The sequence below is a fragment of the Leptonychotes weddellii genome, chromosome 10, assembly GCF_054177405.1.
Source record: "Leptonychotes weddellii isolate Sample4059 chromosome 10, ASM5417740v2, whole genome shotgun sequence".
NCBI classification, from domain to species: Eukaryota; Metazoa; Chordata; class Mammalia; order Carnivora; family Phocidae; genus Leptonychotes; species Leptonychotes weddellii.
In genome coordinates, this window is record NC_138378.1 from 25,851,025 (window position 1) to 25,860,078 (window position 9,054).

Sequence of the window (9,054 nt, forward strand, 5' to 3'; positions counted from 1 at the left end):
AAGGAGGGACCCAGGAAACCAGGTGGTTTCAATGGGCAATAAGACAGAATCAGCACCACAGAGAGTGAGTGCATCAAAAGCACGGAGGGCGGGGGGCGCGCGCCTGGGTGGCTCAGTTGGTTAAGCGGCTGCCTTCGACTCAGGTCATGATCCCGGGGTCCTGGGATGGAGTCCCACATCGGGCTCCCTGCTCAGCGGGGAGTCTGCTTCTCCCTCTCCCTCTGCCTGCCTCTGCCCCTGCTTGTGCTTGTGCTCTCTGTCTCTGCGTCAAATAAAATCTTAAAAAAAAAAAAAAAAGCACCAGGGGAGCTTGTTATAGCTGCATGTATTAATCCAGTATGGATTTTTTAAAAAGACAACAGCATAAAACAATACCAGGCTGCCTAGAATAAAGGACAGAATAAAAAGAGCAAAAATAAATGAAAAAGAAAACGCTCAGTAGAAAGACTGAACAAAGCAAAATATTGGTTTATTGAAAAAAATTAATAAAACTGACAAACCTTTAGCAAATTGATGAAGAAAGAATTATAAAACTACGTTGATGTGTTCATAATGTATAAAAATGATGACACAAAGGACTGAGGAGGAAAGAAAGAAAGCTACTTGTTTCCATAGGCTAGTCACAGTAAGTCAGTATTAATCCAAACAGGATTGTTTTAAGACACTAATTGTAACCCCCAGGCAATCATGAAGAAAATAAGTTAAAAATTACAGTGGAAGAAACAACAAGGGAAAGGAAATGGTATACTAGAAAACACCTATTCAACACAGAAGAAATCAATAATATAGGAAGGAAGACACAAAACAGAAAACAAATAGCCAAATGGCAGATGTGAATCTTATCTTAATGGTAATTGCATTAAGTGCTCTCAGTGTCCATCCCTGTGATTTCCCCCCCACAGAAAGGCAGAGGTTGGCAAAATGGATAAAAAATAAGTAAGTAAAAGAACATGACCAAACTCTATGCTGTCTACAAGAGACCACTTCAGCTTCAAAGACACAAAAATGTTGAAGATAAAAGGATGCTCAAATACATACCATGCAAACAACCACCAAAGGAGAGCTGGAGGGGCTATACTTATGTTAGACAAAATAGACCTTTTTTTTAAGATTTTATTTTATTTTATTTATTTATTTGACAGAGAGAGACACAGCGAGAGAGGGAACACAAGCAGGGGGAGAGGGAGAGGGAGAAGCAGGCTTCCTGATGAGCAGGGAGCCCGATGTGGGACTTGATCCCAGGACCCTGGGATCATGACCTGAGCCCAAGGCAGACGCTTAACAACTGAGCCACCCAGGCGCCCCCTAGACAAAATAGACTTTAAGACAAACATTCTTACTGGAGACAGAGTAATGCCTACTTCAGTGCAGGATCTTTGCAGGCAAAGCCTAGAAACAGACATACTTACTTACCTTCACTCTAGAAGGTTCTCTTGAACACTCATGTTTAAGAACCACCGGTGTCTGTAGTAGGCCTATAAAGGATGTAATTTGGCCCATACTTTGGGATCAGCCCTACCATCTTCTGGAGGGACAGTCCTCAGGTGTATTCCATATAGTTCTTCAGAAAGTGCCCAGCAGGATTAAGCCCCAGTTGCCCCTAGTAATTGTCTTAGTCCATTCAGGCCACTCTAGCAAAGTACCAGAGACCAGGTGACTTATAAACAGCAGAAATTCATTTCTCACAGTTCTGGAGACTGAAGTCCGAGATCAGGGTACCAGTATGCCCAGGTTCGGGTAAGGGCCTTCTCTCAGGTTGCAGACTACTGACTTCCCATTACATCCTCACATGGCAGGAGGGCCCAGGGGGCTCTCTGGGGTCTCTCTTTTTATAAGGGCACTAATCCCATCCACGATGTCTCAGTCCCCGTGACCTAATGACCTCCCAGAAGCTCCACCTCCCAATAACCATCACATCGGTGGGTTAGGATTTCAACATATGAATTTTCGGTGGGACACTTATTAAGGCTAACACTTTATTGACATTCCTCCCTTCCATGTCACTCGAAATGCTCCTTCACTTCTGCTTCCTTGGATCACCTCCCAAATCAGCTACGTGCACCCAAGCCCTTGTCTTAAATTCTGCTTTCAGAGGAGACCAAACTAAGACCCCATTCATCACTGCTCCCAACATGCCTCCCCAGACACGTGCCAGGGCTCCTCCTGGGTGGGTGATCACCACTGCCCTAAGCATCTCTAGACCTCGGACTCCTTGACTACTGTGGCCTTGCCTTCTTCACCTCCAAGGAGCCCTCTGGACTCAAGAAAAAGTAGCCAAAAGGAAACGATCGATGCACTCAACTTCATACAACACTGAAAATACTTCAGGTAAAATGAAAGCATGGGAGACAGGCCATAGTGACTGGAAGAAGGAGTTGAGAGTCAGGAGGAGCAGAGGAGAGAGCCCAGGCTTCTGTCAGGGGTCAGAGGGTGGGAAATGAAGCTTTCAGAACAGATTGAGGGGAAATAAAAAGATTGGTCTTGGACATGTGTTTTTGGTGCCTGAGGAGTATCTTGGTGGAGGTTCCAGTAGACACTGGTTATCGGTTTCTAGGAATTCAGGAGACAGAGATTCAAAAGACCTCAAGCTATAAGTGATGCTCGAAGTCATGAGTATGGACGAGGTCACTGAAGGTGAATGTTTAGAGGAGAAAGGAAGCTTAAGAATCACTGTTTTCCAATTAGGACTGATTTCTGAGTGGTGGGGTTTTAATGGTAATGAATGAACTGCTATTGAATAGAACTTCCGTTCTTTATGAAAGAACTTCTATTTTAACTTTAGACACCTCTCTTTTGCAGGTTTATGGAGGTAAAATTGACCAATAAAATTGTAAGATACTTAAAATGGACACCCTGACGATTTGATATACATACACGTTGTGAAACGATCCCCCCCAATCTAGTTAATTAACACATCCATCCCCTCACAGATCTATCTTTTTTTTTTTTTTTTTTTTGGTGAGAACACTTGCATACCACTCTCTTAGCAAATTTCAATTATACAATCCAGGATTTATCAACTGTAATCACCATGCTGTACATTAGATCCTCAGACCCTACTCATTCCATAGCTGAAAGTTTGTACGCTTTTACCAACCCCTCCCAGTTTCCTCCACCTAACCCCCAGCCCCTGGCAACCACCTTCCTACTCTCTGTCTCTATGAGTTCACTTAAAAAAAAATACACTTTTGATTTGTTATTTGAGACAACTTTATCTGTAGTAGTTGAGGATGAGAGAAGAGAACCAAAGACAAAGTCATGGAGACCCCCATGTTGTTACCGCTGGAGGCTCCTCCTGACCTCGTCTTCCCACCTGTAGGAGGGGGTCCGGCTCTCAGCACAGGCCCCAGCCCAGTAAGCAGCCTTGTTCCATCTTCTGCATGTTAACCATGCCAGGCCTGCCCAGCACCCCAAACACTGCATGCCATGGGGTTTGCTCAAGGGAGGCAAAGGGGTTTATTTGCTGTGTCTAGTCACCTGATCTGACAGATGCCAAGTGCCCCTGGGCTGTTTCAGAGGGCAGTTCCCCAAGATAGGCACCAGCTCCTGCTCAAGAGTGCCACCTATAAAACTCGGAATGAGACACCAACTCCACCAAAGGCTCAGTCCCTCAGGAACAACTCAAGCCCAGGAAGAGAGGCCTCCCCGTGGTCCCGGTGGAGAGCCACAGAACACAGAGATGGGGGAGAGCAGGGGCAGAGTGGGAGAGGGGCAGACACAGCGCCTATCTTGCCACAACCAACAGCAGTGTGGTCCTTGGCCAAAGTCGCCTCTCTCTGAGCCCTGGGTTCCTCATCTGCAAAACGGAAATAGTGACACATCTTCAGCCTCTTTGAGCAAAATTACATGAGGTGATAAATTTTAAATTTTTTTCCCAATTGTTATGTGTTGAACATGCTGACAAGGGACTGTTGTTATTACTCTGACTGCTGTCACCAGGACTCTCCTGCCCCCAAGCAGAGGGATTCGATGGCCCCAGAGGTCATCTATCCCCAAATCCCAAACTTGGGTCAAATGGGAACCATCTTCATGACTTTCACATTTTCCTGACAAGTACTGCTTCTGCCAACCAACAACCAAGAGAGAACCTTCCAGAAGAAAGGTGGTAAGATGAAGGTGAGCTGGTTAGAGACCCCAGGACTAGGGGAGCAACACAACAGCAGGGCATCTAACACCCACCACACTTCCGAAGAAGGCGGCTCACAGCCAGCCCCAGCATAGTAACTGAAGGTGGTCCAGTTAGGCTCATTCCTTCCCTGGATCAAACAAGTGTCACTCCGACACCATCAAGCAGACCCCAGCTCTGGCAAGGGGGACCCATCTAAATCCCACAGGCAGCCAGGGCTTCCCTCTCCACCCGGAGATGCCAGGTACTGGGCAGCATAGGCAAGGGAGATCCTGCCACAAGGAACACCGAGAAATCTCCAAGCCCAGATGGAGAGTTCTACCATGAAAGAAGAATTAACACGAAGTTTGTGCAATCTCTTACAGAAAACAGAAAAAAAGAACACTTCTCAATGTTTTGTTTTGTTTTGTTTTGTTTTGTCCTACCTGTATCTGGTTCTGGTCTCAGGGTGAGATTGACCTCCAAGCTGTTGTGTGTCTCAATATTTCATTCCTCTTTATTGCTGAGCAGAATTCCATGGTGTGGCTCTTCCACCATTTGTAAACAATTCACCCATGGTCTAGGTGAAGGGACTGGCTCTTTTCAGCTTTGGGAATTTTACAAATAAAGCTGCTATGGACGTTGGTGTCCAAGTTTTTACGTGAACATAAGTTTTCATTTCTCTGGATAAATGCCAAAGAATGCAGTTGCTGGGTCGTATGGGAATCACATGTCTTGTTTTATAAGAAATTGCCAAACTGTTTCCAGAATGGCTGTACCATTTTACATTCCCATCAGGAACAGATGAGTCATTCCGGGTCTCCACATCCTTACCAGCATTTGGAACAAACTATTGATAAACACAACTTAGATGAGCTTCATGGGGATTATGCCATGTGGAAGAGAGGAAAAGCCAATCCCAGGAGATTACATACTATGATCCTATTTACCTAACATTCTTCACGCATCAAAATGATAGAAACGGAGAACAGATTACTGGTTTCCAGTGGTTAGAGATGGGAAGGGGGAGTGCGGGAGGGAGATGGGTGTGATTATAAAAGAGCAACATGAGGGGTCCTTATAGTGATGGAACTGCTCTGTATCTTGGCTGTGGGGTGATGCACAAACTGATACAGGTGATAAAAATCTGCATGAAGCTAAATACATGCACATCAATATGAATAAAATGGGAGATCTAAATAAAGCACATGGACTGTATTCAAGTCAGCATCTTGATTGTAATATTTTACAATGGTTCTATAAGATGTTAGTGCTGGAAGAAACTGGATAAATGGTACCTCGATCTCTCTGTGTTATGTCTTACAACTGCGTATGATTCTGCCATTATCTCAAAATTAAAAGCTTCACTCAATAGAGACATCTGGGCCAACGTGTTCCAGTGTCACCGCACAGTCCCCCAATAGTCAGCCCTGGTCCACTTCTCAGATCTAGGGGTACACACAGCACTGTCCAATCCACCAACAAGAGGACCAACCTGGGGAATAGATCTCTTGGAGACCAATGTGGGGAAGGAGTTAGATGCAGGCGTGGAGCTGTTCAATCAAGATTAAAGATGGCATCACAAGCTCCCTGTGGTCATGACCTCTTGACTTCCCAGAATTCTCTCCATTGAGGGGGTGGGGGAGGGAACACGGTGCATGACCCAGGTCTAGGGACAAATCAAATCCAATAACTCTACAAGGTTTGCATGAAAAGCATCAATCACCCACTTCCTTTCCCCTAACTGCCCTCTCTCCAGTGGCAATTTCTTTCCCTTTTTGTGGTAAACAGAATTCTAAGATGGCCACTGTGACGGTTCATTGTTTTTCTTTTTATTAAAGTGTAATTGACATACTACATTTTATTAGTTTCAGGTACACAGTGAAATGATTTTATATTTGTATATATTGTGAAATGATCACTGCAAGTCATTAACATCTGTCACCATACATAGTTACAAAATATTTTTCTTGTGAGAACTTTGAAGAGTTACTCTCTTAGCAAGTTTCCAATGTGCAAAACGATATTCTTAACTATAGTCACCATGCTGTACATTATATTCCCAGGACTTATTTATCTTGTAACTGGAAATTTGTAACTTTTGACCCCCTTTATCCATTTCACCAACCTCCCCACACACACACCTCTGGCACCCACCAATCTGTTCTCTGTATCTATGAGCTTGGTTGATTTTGTGTGATAGTTAATTTTATGTCAACTTGACTGGGCCACAGGGTGCTCAGATACTTGGTCAAACATTATTCTGAGTGCTTCTGTGAATCTTTTTGGATGAGATTAACATTTAAATTGATAGAGTAAAGCAGATTGCTCTCCCTCATGTCTTATTCAATCAGTTGAAGGCCTGAAAAAACAAAAAGGCAGAGTCTCCTGTGAATAAGAGGGAAATCCTCCTGCCTGGCTGCCTTCAAGCTGGGACACTGGTTTTTTTTCTGCTTTTAGACTCAAACTGAAACACTGGCTCTTTTAGGGTCTCCAGCCACTGACTTTCAGATTGGAATGACATCATTGGCTCTCCCGGTTCGAGCTTTTGAATTTGAACTAGAATTACACCATCAGCTCCCCTGTGCCTCCGGCTTTGCAACTCACTCTGCTGATCTTGGGATTCATCAGCCTCCATAACTGCATGACCCAATTCCTTGTAATAAATACCTTTATATATACTTTATTGGTTCTCTGGAGAACACTGACTATTACAACCACCAATAACCCTTGCCCTTATAAAAATCCCCCCTCCTTTGAGTGTGGATAGAAACTATGAATCACCCCCGTGATTGTGTTACATTACATGGCAAAAGGGAGATTATGCTGAGTGGGCCTGGCCTAATCAGGTGAGTCCTTCAAAAGCAAATTTTCTCTGCCTGGTTGCAAAAGAGGAAATCAGAAAGACCTGCTCTGGCTGACCTGCAAGAAAGCAAACATCCATGCTGCAAACTGTCTGTGGGGCCACTTGGCAAGTAGCTGCAGATGGCTCCTGGTAGCTGAGAGCCGTCCCCAGCTGACAGATAGCAAGACAACAAGGACCACGATCCTACATTTGCAGGGTCTGTCAACAACCTGAATGAGTTTGGAAGAGAAGCTCAAGCCTCCAGTGAGAGAACGAGAACAGCACTGGCCAACAACTTGATTTCAGCCAGGTAAGGTCCTCCGCAAAGAATCCAGTTAAACAAAGCCTAGGCCTACAGAAACTATGAAATTAATGTTGTCTGGGTTTTTTGGTTTGGTTGTTTTTTCTAGAACAGAATTTTAAGCGCGCCTGCGTGGCTCAGTCAGTTAAGTGGCCAATTCTTGGTTTTGGTTCAGGTCATGATTTCGGGGTCCAGGGTCTGAGTCTTGTGTCGAGCTCCGTGCTCAGCAGGGAGTCTGCCTGTAGATTCTCTCTCTTCCTCTGCCCCTCCCTCCACTCATGCTCTCTCTCTCTCAAGTAAATAAATAAATCTTAAAAAAACACACACAAAAAAAAACAAAAAACAAAACCGGAGTGTTATTTCACATATGCCAGGTCATAATTTCTGGATATTCCTCCCCACGCTGGAGAATAGAGACTTGTTATATTTGGTTACTACTCAAGTTTAAGGGGCTCAGAACATTTTCAAAAGACACTAATAAGCACACCCCTCACTCCGTTCTTTAAAGGGAAGTGTAACACTCCATTTTTGGGAATAGAATTAGATCGGAAAACAGAATGGAACAGTGAATGAAGGAAGAGGAGAAGGAGAAGGTTATCTCTACCTCATAATAGGTTCCCTTCATCAGGTTAGTGGGCTGCTACACACACTAACCCAGAATGACACCATACAATTAGATTATATAGGGTTTTTTTTTCAATGTGGTGAAATTCACATTACATAAAATGAACCACTTTAAAGCAAACAATTCAGTGGCGTTTAGTACATTCACAGTGTTGTGCAACCACCACCTCTATATATTTCTAAAACCGTTTCATCCCCCAAACAAGAACCCCACACCTATGAAGCAGTCACTCCCCATTTCCCCTCCCCTCAGCCCTTGGCAACCGCCAATCAGTTGTGTCTCTCTGGTCTAACCTACTCTGGATATTCCATAGACAAAGAATCATACAGTGTGTGGCCCTTTGTGTCTGGCTTCTTTCACTTAGCATGTTTCCAAGGCTCATCCACCTTATATCAGGCATTAGTACTTCGTTCTCTTCATGGCTGAATAATATTCCATTGTAAGCATACCCTACAATGTGTTCATTCATGCATCTGTTATTTCCCCCTTTTGGCCATTGTGAATCATGCTGCCATGAACATGGTATACATGCACTTGTTTGAGGACCTGTTTCCAATTATTCTGAATATACACCTTGGAGTAGAATTACGGGCTTATACGGTGATTTTATGTTTAGCTTTTTGAGGAGCCACCAAACACTTCTTCATACATGTTGTTTTAGCTGCTATTTGTGGCAATTTATTATGCAGAATTAAAACACAAATACACCTTTCTTTTACCCGATTTTTAAAAGTCTATATCCAGGGACACCTGGGTGGCTCAGTTGGTTAAGCATCTACCTTTGGCTCAGGTCATGATCCCGGGGTCCTGGGATCGAGTCCCGCATCGGGCTCCTTACTCAGCAGGGAGTCTGTTCCTCCCTCTGTCTGTCGCTCCCCCTGTTTGTGCTCGCTCGCGCGCTCTCTCTCTGACAAGTAAATAAATAAAATCTTTTAAAAAAATAAATAAAATAAATAAAAGTCTACATCCATGTCTTCAAATAACATGCTCTGGATAATTTAATTGCTGCTTCTTTATTTTTCAGAAATATAATGACAACTGTCCCTTGACTTCCCACCATGAAAAATGAGGGTCAGGTCCTCTTAATTCCCACCCCCCACCCCACCCCCAGGACAGTCCTCCCATCCTCCTCTTCCCAGAGTGGTTGTCATAACTTTTGTAGGATTATTATGTGGTGC